This window comes from Oryctolagus cuniculus, chromosome 4, assembly GCF_964237555.1.
Source record: "Oryctolagus cuniculus chromosome 4, mOryCun1.1, whole genome shotgun sequence".
Classification (NCBI taxonomy): Eukaryota; Metazoa; Chordata; class Mammalia; order Lagomorpha; family Leporidae; genus Oryctolagus; species Oryctolagus cuniculus.
This window is the reverse complement of record NC_091435.1, coordinates 78,392,094-78,404,155: the sequence shown is the minus strand read 5'-3', so window position 1 is coordinate 78,404,155 and position 12,062 is coordinate 78,392,094. Positions and strand designations below refer to the sequence as shown.

General features: G+C 49.6%; 1 protein-coding gene across 1 annotated transcript in view; it reads right to left on the bottom strand.

Moving 5' to 3' along the window:
• CASR (calcium sensing receptor) overlaps window positions 1-10,164 on the bottom strand; it is a 90,554-nt gene extending 80,390 nt beyond the window's left edge. The window contains exon 1 of the mRNA XM_017347060.3: window positions 9,969-10,164. The gene's annotated coding sequence lies outside the window, so the exon portion shown is untranslated. The remainder of the gene's footprint in view (window positions 1-9,968) is intronic.
• Window positions 10,165-12,062: the final 1,898 nt, after the last annotated feature.

The window sequence follows — 12,062 nt, the reverse complement described above, 5'->3', positions numbered from 1 at the left end:
CCGCATAACAATCCTGTCGTAATATTCTCATCATTCCCATTGCATCGATGAGGCAAAACTAGGGCCTGAAGAGGTTTCCAGGGTTACAGGGCTGATGTCTATGTTGCTTCACACTCACCATAAGCTATTTAACCGCTCCCTTATTGTTGGATACCTAGGTTATTTCTGGTGTTTCTGTTTCAAATAGCTTCAGGCATAAATCTTTAGCTATATTTTTATTAGTTCTTTATGATAGAGTCTCAGAAATAAAATTTCCTGGTCAAAAGCTGCGACTAGTTGTATGGCAACGTTTTTTAAATAATTGGTTTTAGGATAATCAATTATTCCATTTCACCAGCATTATCTTTAACGTCTCAATATTTTTGATGAGAAAACTCGTATACCATTTTTTTTTTTTTGGACAGGCAGAGTGGACAGTGAGAGAGAGAGACAGAGAGAAAGGTCTTCCTTTGCCGTTGGTTCACCCTCCAATGGCCGCCGCGGCCGGCGCGCTGCCGCGGGTGCACTGCACTCATCCGAAAGCAGGAGCCAGGTGCTTATCCTGGTCTCCCATGGGGTGCAGGGCCCAAGAACTTGGGCCATCCTCCACTGCACTCCCTGGCCACAGCAGAGAGCTGGCCTGGAAGAGGGGCAACCGGGACAGAATCCGGCACCCCGACCGGGACTAGAACCTGGTGTGCCGGCGCCACAAGGTGGAGGATTAGCCTATTGAGCTACGGCGCCAGCCGTATACCATTTTTAAAAGATTTATTTATTTATTTGAAAGGCAGAGTTACATAGAGAGAGAGGTCTTCCATCCGCTGGTTCACTCCCCAATTGGCCACAACATCCAGAGCTATGCTGGTCAGAAGCCAGGAGCCAGGAGCTTCTTCCTGTTTCCCCTGGCATTGCAGGGGCCCAAGACTTGGGCCATCTTCTACTGCTCTACTGCTTTCCCAGGCCATAGCAGAGAGCTGGACTGGAAGTGGAGCAGCTGGGACTTGAACCTGAGCCCCTATTAGATGCCAGCATTGCAGGCGGCAGCTTTACCCTCCTGGCCACAGTGCCAGTCCCACTAGTATACCATTTTAAAAATGCTTACTGGGGCTGGAGCTGTGGCGCAGAGAGTTAACGCCCTAGCCTGCAGCACCAGCATCCCATATGGGTGCCAGTTTGGGGCCTGGCAGCTCCTCTTCCAATCCAGCTCTCTGCTGTGGCCTGTGAAAGCAGTAGAAGATGGCCCAAGTCCTTGGGCCCCTGCACCTGCATGAGAGACAGAAGGAGGCTCCTGGCTCCTGGCTTCAGATCGGCATAGCACCGGCCATTGCGGCCAATTGGGGAATGAACCAGCGGATGGAAGACCTCTCTCTCTCTCTCTCTCTCTCTGCCTCTCCTTTCTGTGTAACTCTGAATTTCATATAAATAAATAAGTCTTTAAAAAAAAATGCTGGGGCCAGCGCTGTGGCTCACTTGGTTACTCCTCTGCCTGTGGCACCAGCATCCCATATGGGCTCCAGGTACTAGTCCTGGTTGCTCCTCTTCCAGGCCAGCTCTCTGCTGTGGCCCAGGAGTGCAGTGGAGGATGGCCCAGCTGCTTGGGCCCTGCACCCGCATGGGAGACCAGGAAGAAGTACCTGGCTCCTGGCTTCGGATCGGTGTAGCGCCGGCTGTAGCAGCTATTTGGGGAGTGAACCAATGGAAGGAAGACTCTCTTTTTCTCACTGTCTACAACTCTACCCTTCAAATAAATAAATTTTAAAAATTTTAAAAATGCTTACTTCTTTTATTCTAGTGGAGAGAAAATATTTTTCAGTGCTTCACCATCCATGTGCTTTTCTTCACTTGAAAAGTGTTACATCTTTTGCCTACCTTTAAAAAAATCATAATTTTAACATTGTTCCTATCAATTCTTTATATATGGAAAATTTTAACATTTTGGAATATTTGTTGCAAAGTTATGAGCTTGTTTTCCTTTTAACTTAAGTATGACTTGTTATTTATTTATTTAAAATGTTTGTCATAGGCCATGGCGCCGGCTCACTTGGCTAGTTCTCCGCCTGTGGCACCGGCACCCTGGGTTCTAGTCCTGGTTGGGGCACCAGATTCTGTCCCAGTTGCTCCTCTTCCAGTCCGGCTCTCTGCTGTGGCTCGGGAGTGCAGTGGAGGATGGCCCAAGTGCTTGGGCCCTGCACCCACATGGGAGACCAGGAGGAAGCACCTGGCTCCTGGCTTCAGATCAGTGCAGCGCGCCAACTGTAGCGGCCATTTTGGGGGTGAACCAATGGAAGGAAGACCTTTCTCTCTGTCTCTCTCTCTGTCTAATTCTGCCTGTCAAAAAAAAAATGTTTGTCATAAAATCTATCAAGTCTGGCACTGTGGCACATCTGGTTAAAGCCATGGCATAGAGCACCGGCATCCCATATGGGCCCAGTTCAAGTCCTGGCTGCTCCACTTCCAATCCAGCTCCCTGTTAATGCACCTGGGAAAGCAGTGGAAGATGGTCCTGCACCCAAGTGGGAGCCCTGAAGAAGCTCCTGGCTCCTAGCTTCAGCCTGGCCCAGTCCTGGCTGTTGTGGCCATTTGGGGAGTGAACCAGCAGATGGAGAATCTCTCTCCTTGTCTCTCCTTCTCTCTCTCAGTAACTCTACCTTTCAAATAAATAACTCTTTAAAAAATATCTATAAATAGTGTCTTTCATAATTCTCTGCTATTTTCATACTTAGAACTTCCTCATTCCTATAAAATGTCCACTGTGCCATCCTCCTCCAAAATGTAGAAACTTTCCAAACTTCACATTTCAGCTTGAAGCTGCAACCTGAGTGAGGACATTTAACAGGAAGAAGTTTGTTTTTTTCAGAAAGCTAAAGAAGCCATGTGTGGTCATTTTTTTTTTTTGCATCTGTGAAAACTGTGTTGGATAGAGAGGCAGCCCGACAGAGTGCCCCACGGACGGACGGGAGGACGCGGAGCCACAGTGACCTCAGCTGTGAAGAGCATTGGTGCTTTGCTGACGAGCCACTTCGCTTCCCGTGCCCGGGGTTCCTAGCTCATAAAATGAAGATGGCAGTACTTCTGCCCCGCTCCCTTACTTATCTTCTGAGACGTTGTGAGGAGCAAATGAGTTAACGATAGAACACTCTGTCAAACACTGGCTGCTATCCTAGTTTACATATTGAGATTTGTTCATTGATTGATCCCTTAGCTCCTCTGATGTACCAGGCCCTAAGCTGGCTCCTGGGTTTCTGCCTAAGACATGCTGTCTGTGCTTGATGGGCTTAAACAATGTGTAATAGACCAGCTAGGTCTTTTAGCAACCAGCAAGGCAGGGAATATTAATAACCTTGGCTTATACAGAAGAGAAACAGGGTCCAGAGACATTAAGCAGCTTGTGCAAGTCCACACAGCCAGTAATTGTGGAGCTGGAATACAAGCCCAGGCTGTCAAACTGCAGAGACCAAGCTCTTAACCACTCTACTCCACTGTCTTTTAAAAGGTGAAGGTGAAAATTGGCTGACAATTCCATAGAAAGAAGTCTTTAGTTGATATATTTTTAGAGTGTAGAAAAAGAAGGATACTTGGCCTCCTTACTGCCTTTTACTTTTGATATCTTGATCAATTAACATAGTACAAAAAGGTTCTCACGGGCAGGGGCTTTGGGCGCAGGTATGGGCAGACCCAGATGCTGACCTGAGGGCTCAGGATATGATGGCCTTAGGGCCCGATGCTGTGGTGGAGAACCTTGGTCTTCCCTGCCCTGCTCCACTCCGACTGGCTCAGATCAGTTGGCACCTACCTCACTCCTTTTCCCATCCCCTCCCCTCTTCCACAGGGCCACCAGACTGGAGATCTGCACATCACGCTGGCATCTCTGAGTGCACAGGACCCACTCCCCATCGGACATGCAGCTAGAGCCCAACTGATTAAACTAAATGAAAGACTTGTGTCCAATTGCAGAGTATTTAGAAAGACTGTATGATGGCCATGGTAATTCCTTCAAGCATCCACTTCTATTAAGAGGAAGGAAACAGTGACGGGTGTTGTGGTGCAGTGAGTTAAGCCGCCACCTGGGGTGTCCACATCTCACATCAGAGTGCCTGGGACGCCGTCCCACCCCTGCCTCCCTTCCAGCTTCCTGCTAATGCACAGCCTGATATGACAGTGGATGATGGCTCAAGCACTTGGGTTCCCGCCACCCACATGGAGACCTGCATGGAGTTCCTGGCTCCTGACTCGGACCTGGCCCAGTATTTGGGGGCGTGAACCAGTGGATGGAGATCTCTGTCTCTCCCTCTCTCTCTCTGTCATTCCACTTTTCAAAAATAAGGGGAGAAGAACATGAAACATTTTTCCTAGGGATGAACAGTTCACGATGACTGGGGGGAGCAATCACAATCCTTTGAACTTGCTTCTCTCTACGTGAAAAACAACAAATCAATAAGAAATGGGTCTGTGAGGAAGCAACAGAAAATAGGGGTGAAAGAAGTCAAATTGCTCTCTTTTCCTATTTGTTAGTAATTTTGCTGGTGTGGGTGTTGAAAGAAGAATGGCTAAAATTAGCTTCCTCTTTCTAGGTGTTGCATTACCTGTACCCACATCATCACTGATAAGCACTCACTGAGGGTGGGGAAAACCACAGTTCCACCCTGGTCCCTAGGGTGGGGGATGGAAATCAATTATGGATGAGAAACACATAAAAGCAAATTAATCCAGCCTGCTTAACCTAGGAGACCTTTACTCTTCCTGCTTTTTCAGTGTGAGCAGACCTCAGGGGGTAGGTGAGCCAAAGGATACGGGCCATGGAGCACTTACAGAGCCAAGCGTTGCGTTAAGCACTGTCAAACGATAACTCATTTAAGCCTCACAACCCACCCACCCCCTGCCTTTGAATTACACTTTAGTTTTACAGGCATCAATGAAATGCCCACCAGTCAAGATTGAGGTTCAGCTAGGTTAATGTCTTGCCCAAGGTCACAGAGAATAGAAAGTCAACAATTTTTAAAGATTGATTTGAAAGAGAGAGAGACAGAGAGACAGAGAGAGAGAGAGAGAGAGAGATCTTCCATATCTTCCATCTGCCAGTTCACTCTCCAAATGGCTTCAACAGCCAGGGCTGGACCAGGCTGAAGCCAGGAGCCAGGAACTCCATTCTGGTCTCCCGCATGGGTGGCAGGACCCAAGTATTGGGCCATTTTCTGTTGCCTTCCCAGGCACATTAGCAGGAAGCTGGATTGGAAGCAGAGTAGCTAGGGTGTGAACCAGCATTCTGATATGTGACACTGGTGTCTCAGGTGGTGGTCTTACACATTGTACCACAACTCTGGTTCCCAAACCACTTTTTAAAAAAAAATTATTTTTAATTTATTTGAGAGGTAGGGTTACAGACATAGAGAGGGAGAGACAGAGAGAAAGTCTTCCATCTGCTGGTTCACTCCCCAGATGGCCACAACAGCCGGAGCTGAGCTGATCAGAAGCCAGAAGACAGGAGCTTCTTTGGAAGAGGAGCAGCCGGGACCAGAACTGGCGCCCATATGGGATGCTGCAGGTGGAGGCTTAGCCTACTATGCCACAGCGCCGGCCCCACAAAGTCCACTTTCAACCAAAGACTGTCCAGAACCGAGGCTAATCTTATTTTCCCTCATTCCACATTTGGCCACCTCACTCACTTGGCGCTGCTTAATTATGCTGTCTGCTCATTGCTGTGGCTTCAAGTAATAATACAGCTGTTCAAGCAACTGAAGCTGACAGTACACACTTAATGAACACTTCCTTGCATCCACTGTGGGTAGAAACAGACACATCACTCCTGGGTACTGTTCAACAAATGCTATCACACAAGTCAGTCACCACCCAAGCCCCCTCACACTCACCGACTTTAATCACTTTGTGTGGGCACCTCAATCAGTGCTTGCTGGATTGTGGGAGGACACTTGAGAAAAGCAGAAGCAAAAAAAAAAAAAAAAAAATCAATCAGGCTGCTGTCAGATCAGAGGCTATCCAAACCAGCAGGCAGGAGGGAAGGTTTTATGTGCCCTCCGCAGCGATGACAAACGGCTGAAGTCTAAAGTTCATTTGCCCTGAACTAAGCCTCCCACAAGGGAGACACAGGAAGAGACAGGATTATATCTGTCCAGGATCACCCTAGACCGTCCTGATTCTGCTTTGTGTTACAACCCAGAAGTCATCCAGGAGTCCTCTGAATTGGACAGTCAACATTTTTGGTACCAATCATGGAGTCTTCTGCACATAAGCCCCTCCCAGGTTCCTAATCTCCAGCCCTGTGTGAGACCCAGTTCCCTCTGATTTACCCCAAGAACACGTGGGTCACACAGAGCCAAAGGACCGCAGACCTGAGTCTCAGATATGGCGTCTCCACCTTCTCTCTCCGCACAGCACATCCGATGACTGAGTTCTGTGGTGGAGTCTCCCTGGGGGATAGCTCAAGCATTTAGCTCTCTTTCTCCATGGCCACTGCTGTAACCACTACGGTCCGGGCACTTCACCATATGTGAAGAGTCGCAACATCTCTAAGTGGTCACTCTGCTCCCTTCAAACCTCGCATCCACATGCGGTCAGGATGACTGGGCGCTGAACCAAAATCTCTCTAAGACGCCCTCCCAGGTAGAATCCTCTCACATCCTCCTTTGCCCTCAGAGAAACAACAACAGTAAGAGCCAACAATTACTGGGCACTTGATCTGTGCCAGGTACTGCCTATCTTATTTCAATCTTCACAGCAATCCCATGAGGGAGTACGACCTTTGTCACCATTAATTTCCAGGGCTCAGATACTCGACGGAGGTCCTACAGCTAGCAAATGGCAGAACCCTGGCTCACTCTTGGGCCTGTGGGGTCATCCGTCAGCCACCTTGCTAGCCTGCCCGTCTCTCCAGCCTCATGGCTCAGTGAGCTCTCTCTGTGTCTTGGGCTTCAGGCCATTGAAGCACCTGCAAGTCCTACACCTTGACATACTGCTTTGTGCCTCTGTTTTCTGTTGTTGTGATGGTGGTTGGTTGTTTGCTTTTGCATGAATCTCTCTCCCAGGATGCCTTCCCCCCTTGGTTTATTTGGTGGAATATCTCATCTTCCAAGACTCAATCCAAGTGTTTTCTGCTCCAGGAAACATCCTGACCCCTCTTCCCCTTGGAATTGAGGGCTCCCCACCTTGCTCATCGCTGTTCTTGATTATGCTTCCACTACAGCGAGCACAGTACGGACTCCCTTTACATGGATGAGTCGGACCTCCCTCTGACACGGCTGTGAATTCCTGAAAGGCTGCGGCTGTGACTTACTGATCTAGCACAGTGGTGAGCCCACAGAAATTTACTGCGAATGTACTGGATGAATGAAGATGTTTTTTGGAATATGAAACACGTTGCTTGGTTGGAATACCCCATGCACTATATTGTGTGATTTATATTACTTTTGCTTACAACATCAATAATATTGGTATACTGTATTTCTTCTTTGCTAAAGAACTGCATATGAAGCTTTGTGAAGGTATATGCAGCTTGAGGATAACTAAAACTCGACACCCTCCCAATTAGAGCAGTGGTTACAGGTCCAGCGATGATATTATGTCCACCTGCCACCTGGGAAGCTATTCAGTGATAACAGTGAACTGTCATTGTAAAAGCCAAATTTGATATTAGGCTTATATACATTTTTTTCTTATCAGAGTATGGCTGATTCACATTTGAACTGCAATATGTACGCAATAAAATAAAACTGATAAGACTAAAGTTAATCTAAGCATTTAATTTAAAAGCAAGACCACAGTCATGGAAAATCATGACCAACTCAAGACAGCGCATTGATGCTCTGCCAGAAAGCTCACCACTGCACCTGTGCACAGGTGGTGTGGCGGAAGCGACGGGACAGCCAGTCTCCCTGATGAACCAGCAGCCAAGTGTAGTTCCTAACTGATGCACTCCAGTCCTACCTCAAAACCAAGGAGATCGCCAACCTTCCCATCCGCCCTTGAGTCTCAGCTCCTTGGAGAGCTCCTGGAGAAAGTCTGTATACAGCTTCAAGGAACTTTGCCTCTTTCCTTTAGGGAGCTTATCTTCGTTTGCAATCACATAGTCAACACTCAGCTATTTTACTAGCAGCTGCCCGCAAAGCAATGACCTTGCCTAGTTTTATTCCCAGTGGGCAGTGCATTGATAGGGTCTCTACAAGCATTTTTAATGAATGAATGATTTCTTTCACTTCCTACCCACTCACTGCCCTGCTCCCTTAAAGATGACAAGCAGCTCCTTGCCAATCTGTACTCGCACTCACCCTATCCTTCTTGGTCACTGCCTGCCCCCACCCCCAAGGATCAGTCCTAATCCTCTCCTTCCTCCCCCACCCCCACCTCACAGTCAATGAACCTGAGAAGTGGTAGCATCTAACCAACTCAAACTTTCTGACAGACGTGGGTTCAGCTCAAGGTCACACAACACCGAGAAAGGGAGAAAATAAAAGAAAATGTGGTGGCTGGAGGAGCCATTAGGTGTTTTAAACAATTCACCTAGCTCCTTAAGTACCTGTTAATTCAGTAGAAACAATTTCAACTACTCCATTCTATCATATAAACAAAAATGGGGGTGATTTGCTGAATTTTTTTTATTTCTCAATACACTTTGGCCTAGCCTAGAAAAAGTCTTGGAAAAAAACTGAGTGTGCCTGTTGTTAACACGAAGGAAGCCACCTGTGTGATCTCTCAACAAAATGATCCGGGGGCCTCTGGGAGAGGCAGGGCCCTGCGTGCTAGGATTCTTCTGCACCTAAGGGTCTCGGACTGCACCTCCCTTCCTGCTACCCTGTTCTCCTCCAACTCCCTCTTTTACATCTCCCCAACTCCACAGAGCTTTTGGCCCTGGAACCCCTTCACAGAGGCAGGCCCAAGGCACCCTCCTTCTAAAGTACCTACAGGGGCACTTCACCCTGGGAGACGTGGGCTGGAGGCAGGAGAGACAGAGCCAGGTGGAACTGGCCAAGTTCTACTTTAAGGAAGAGCCAGCCGCTAGTGGCGCCTTCCATCCTGGAAATCTAGTGCAAGGCAGGAAACACCCTTCATTCGCTCCCCTCAGTACCAGACGCCACCGAGCGGGCGCACTTGCAAGGCCCCATGTCCTGAAGAGAAGAGGTCAGTACAGACTCCTGGGCTCTTCCCCAATGGCCTTTCTTCACAGGGCTGGCAGAGTTAAGCAAACGAGCTGTCTTCTCCTCAGTGGGCCCCCTACCCTGAAGACCCCCTTGAGAGGAAAGCTGAGCTGCTCCAAGGGAGAGCGCTGGACTTGAAGGCTGCCGGCAGTGGTGGTGACGTCATTTCCTGCTGGTATATTCAAAATGCAGGAGCGGAATAAAGTGCCAAGAGGAGGCCACAGGACAAGCAGAGCAGGCAGGATGCAGGTCAACAAGGTGGGCAGTAGGAACGGTGCTAGTCCAGGCAAACATTTGTATTATTGTTTGTTTTTTTTTAAATCACGTGCGTGTCTTATCTGTTGAAAACTAGAATCTTAAACTAATGAAAGATTAACCATCAGTCTGATCAGGCAAGTGGGAACTAACACCTTCGTGTGGTGCCCCCCGAGGCAAGGCAGCTGGTGGCCTGGACCAGGAATGCTGAGGGAGGGCACGGGGCCCAGCAGGACGGGTGCTGACGCTGTGGCCCTCCCCACGACACAAGTATACGCTAGAACGCCACCTGTCCCCGTCTCAACACAAGGAAAGTTCAATTTTCTGACCGCCTCACAGGCAGAGGCACAAGGCAGCACCCCCCAGCCTGCGTCTTAGTGCGCCCTCCGTCCATCCCCGACAGCGACCCGCAGCCCCTCTGGGCTGTCACTCAGCAGTAGGGTCCCCAGCCTGGGTCCTGATTCTTCCACGCTCCGCGACCAAGGCGTAAAGGTCCAAGCTCCCCAGGCTTGAGCCCCTCGTTCGGCCGCGATGCCAGTGGCTCCCAGACCCCCGTTCACCTGCTCTCCGAGCGTCCCCTGGTCTTACCTGGCGCCCCGGCCTGGGTTCCCTCGCACGGGGCAGCTGCAGCCCAGCGGCTGTGCGTCTCCACGAGGATGGGCTTGGGGTTAAGCTCAGGACGGCACGCGCGGGCCCCGCTCGCAATGGCAAGGTCACGATCTGGCAGGGGCGCGCCGCTCCCTGGTGCTCCCAGGGCCAGCCCTCGGGTCCGGCCTCAGCAGCCCCCGCAGACCCTCTGGGCGGCTGCGGCGGCCGCGACCTGGGAGCTCCGCCCCTCTCCAGTTCCCCGCCCGCCTGCCCCCTCGGGGTCCCAAAAGAGTCCAGCTCCGCTCCGAGCCCACCTGCGGGCTCCCTCTGCTCTCTATCCCGGCTCCCCTACCGTCTCTCCAGCCCAAACTGAAAGGAGCGGACTCCCCGAAGCTGGACGCCGAGGGCGCGCGTTCCCTCTCTCCAGGTCTGCGCGTCGCGTCTGGCGCCCGGGGGACGCTCAGGTCCTCTACCGTCACCGGCCCCAGCCTCGGGTCCTGCTGCTGCCGTCGGGAAGGTCCCCCTTCCCCTGCTTCCTTGGAGATGGAAAGCGGCTTAGTTTCTTGAGGGCTTACGACGATGACTTCTCTGCGCCAAGGATCGGACTTGTTTTTAAGAAAGGTCCATCGAGTCACAACGAAAGAAATATGAATCTCGTGCCAGAACTCTTACTCCTTCTGCAGGGCTCAGGTCAAGTGAGCGCCCACGCCGCGACCCTGTCTGTGCTGCAAACAGCTCCTCGCGGACGCTCGGGTGCCAAAGCGCGCTTGGTGCTCGCTTCTCCCGCTGCGCCGCGGCTCCTCCAGCGGACACCACTGTGGCTCTCGTAGGGCCGGCACCCGCCCTCTCCCTGTCCTGTCTCTGGCACGGCGCCTAGCACCCATCACCGTGCTCCAGTATTTTCTGAATAAGTGGGAAGTTAATTTGTTTTGTAGAGGACCGGTTTTTGCTTTTCGCCCTCAAATGAAGCCAACCCTTTTGGTGGGCAGTTTTCTAGTCTCTGTAACAATGCGCCGGTCCTCCCCACAAAAATACTCCCTTTAATGTAGTAATTCCACACTTGGAGAAATTTCCAGAACAAAATCAGACGCAAGTACAGATGTTCCTAACAAGATATTTGTGGCAGAAGATAACAACTGTAAAAAACACAAAATGCAAGTAAGGCCAATAGGAAACTGGTTAAATAAATTGTGGTAGGGTGACCTAATGAGATATTATACAGCCATCAAAATGATAAACACCAAGACGGAAGTGCCTTAAGTTCTTTTTAGAATAAGGAGAGAGCATTTATTTACAGATTTCAAAAGGGCAATGTGAACTAACACAGTATTTACAAATAATATTTACAAATAATGCTAAGTGAAAAATTTTAAAATTGCATAGATACCATGCTTAATAATTAATTTATAATAATTAATAAATTAGTTAATAAATTAATGTTAATAGATATAATTAATTAAATGCAAATGCAGATTTCTTCTCTGTAACCCTACCTTTTAAATGGGTGATTCAAGAAAAGGGTCTGATAAATAGTTGAGCAAAATGTTTTCATGTTGTGTCTTTACAGGAACACAGCCCGGCAGCCGGGGTGCCAAATCCTGGGGTCCACGTCTGCCCATGGGCTTCTCTTCCCTCAGATGAAGGGTGGGGGAGGGAGTAGGAGCTCAGCACCTGTTCAACACCTGCGTGCAGTCAAGGCGGGAATCTGGTTACCAAGAACAAGTGCCAAGGGTCTGCCTCACGCCCAAACACCCGCCATACAAGTTTGTGATGGGGGTACACAGCAAAATATCTTAGAGATTTTAGTTGGCTCCCAGAATCTCCTTGTCTGTGGCCAAAATGGGAATTCATTCAACCCAAAAGCTGAATGACATGGCTGTCTTGCTCCTTGATGGTCAGCTCACACCTGGGCGTGGTGCTCACATCTGGGTACTGACTTCAAGAAATTGTCACTCTGAACTAGTAGTACTGCCGCCATTTCAAAGCTGAAGAGACTGCCGCTTACAGTGCTACAGTAGCTAGGACTGGGCAGCCAGGAGGCAATAGCACCCAGACCTGAACTTGATCATCTCCAGCAGGTGCCTGATGGCTTTG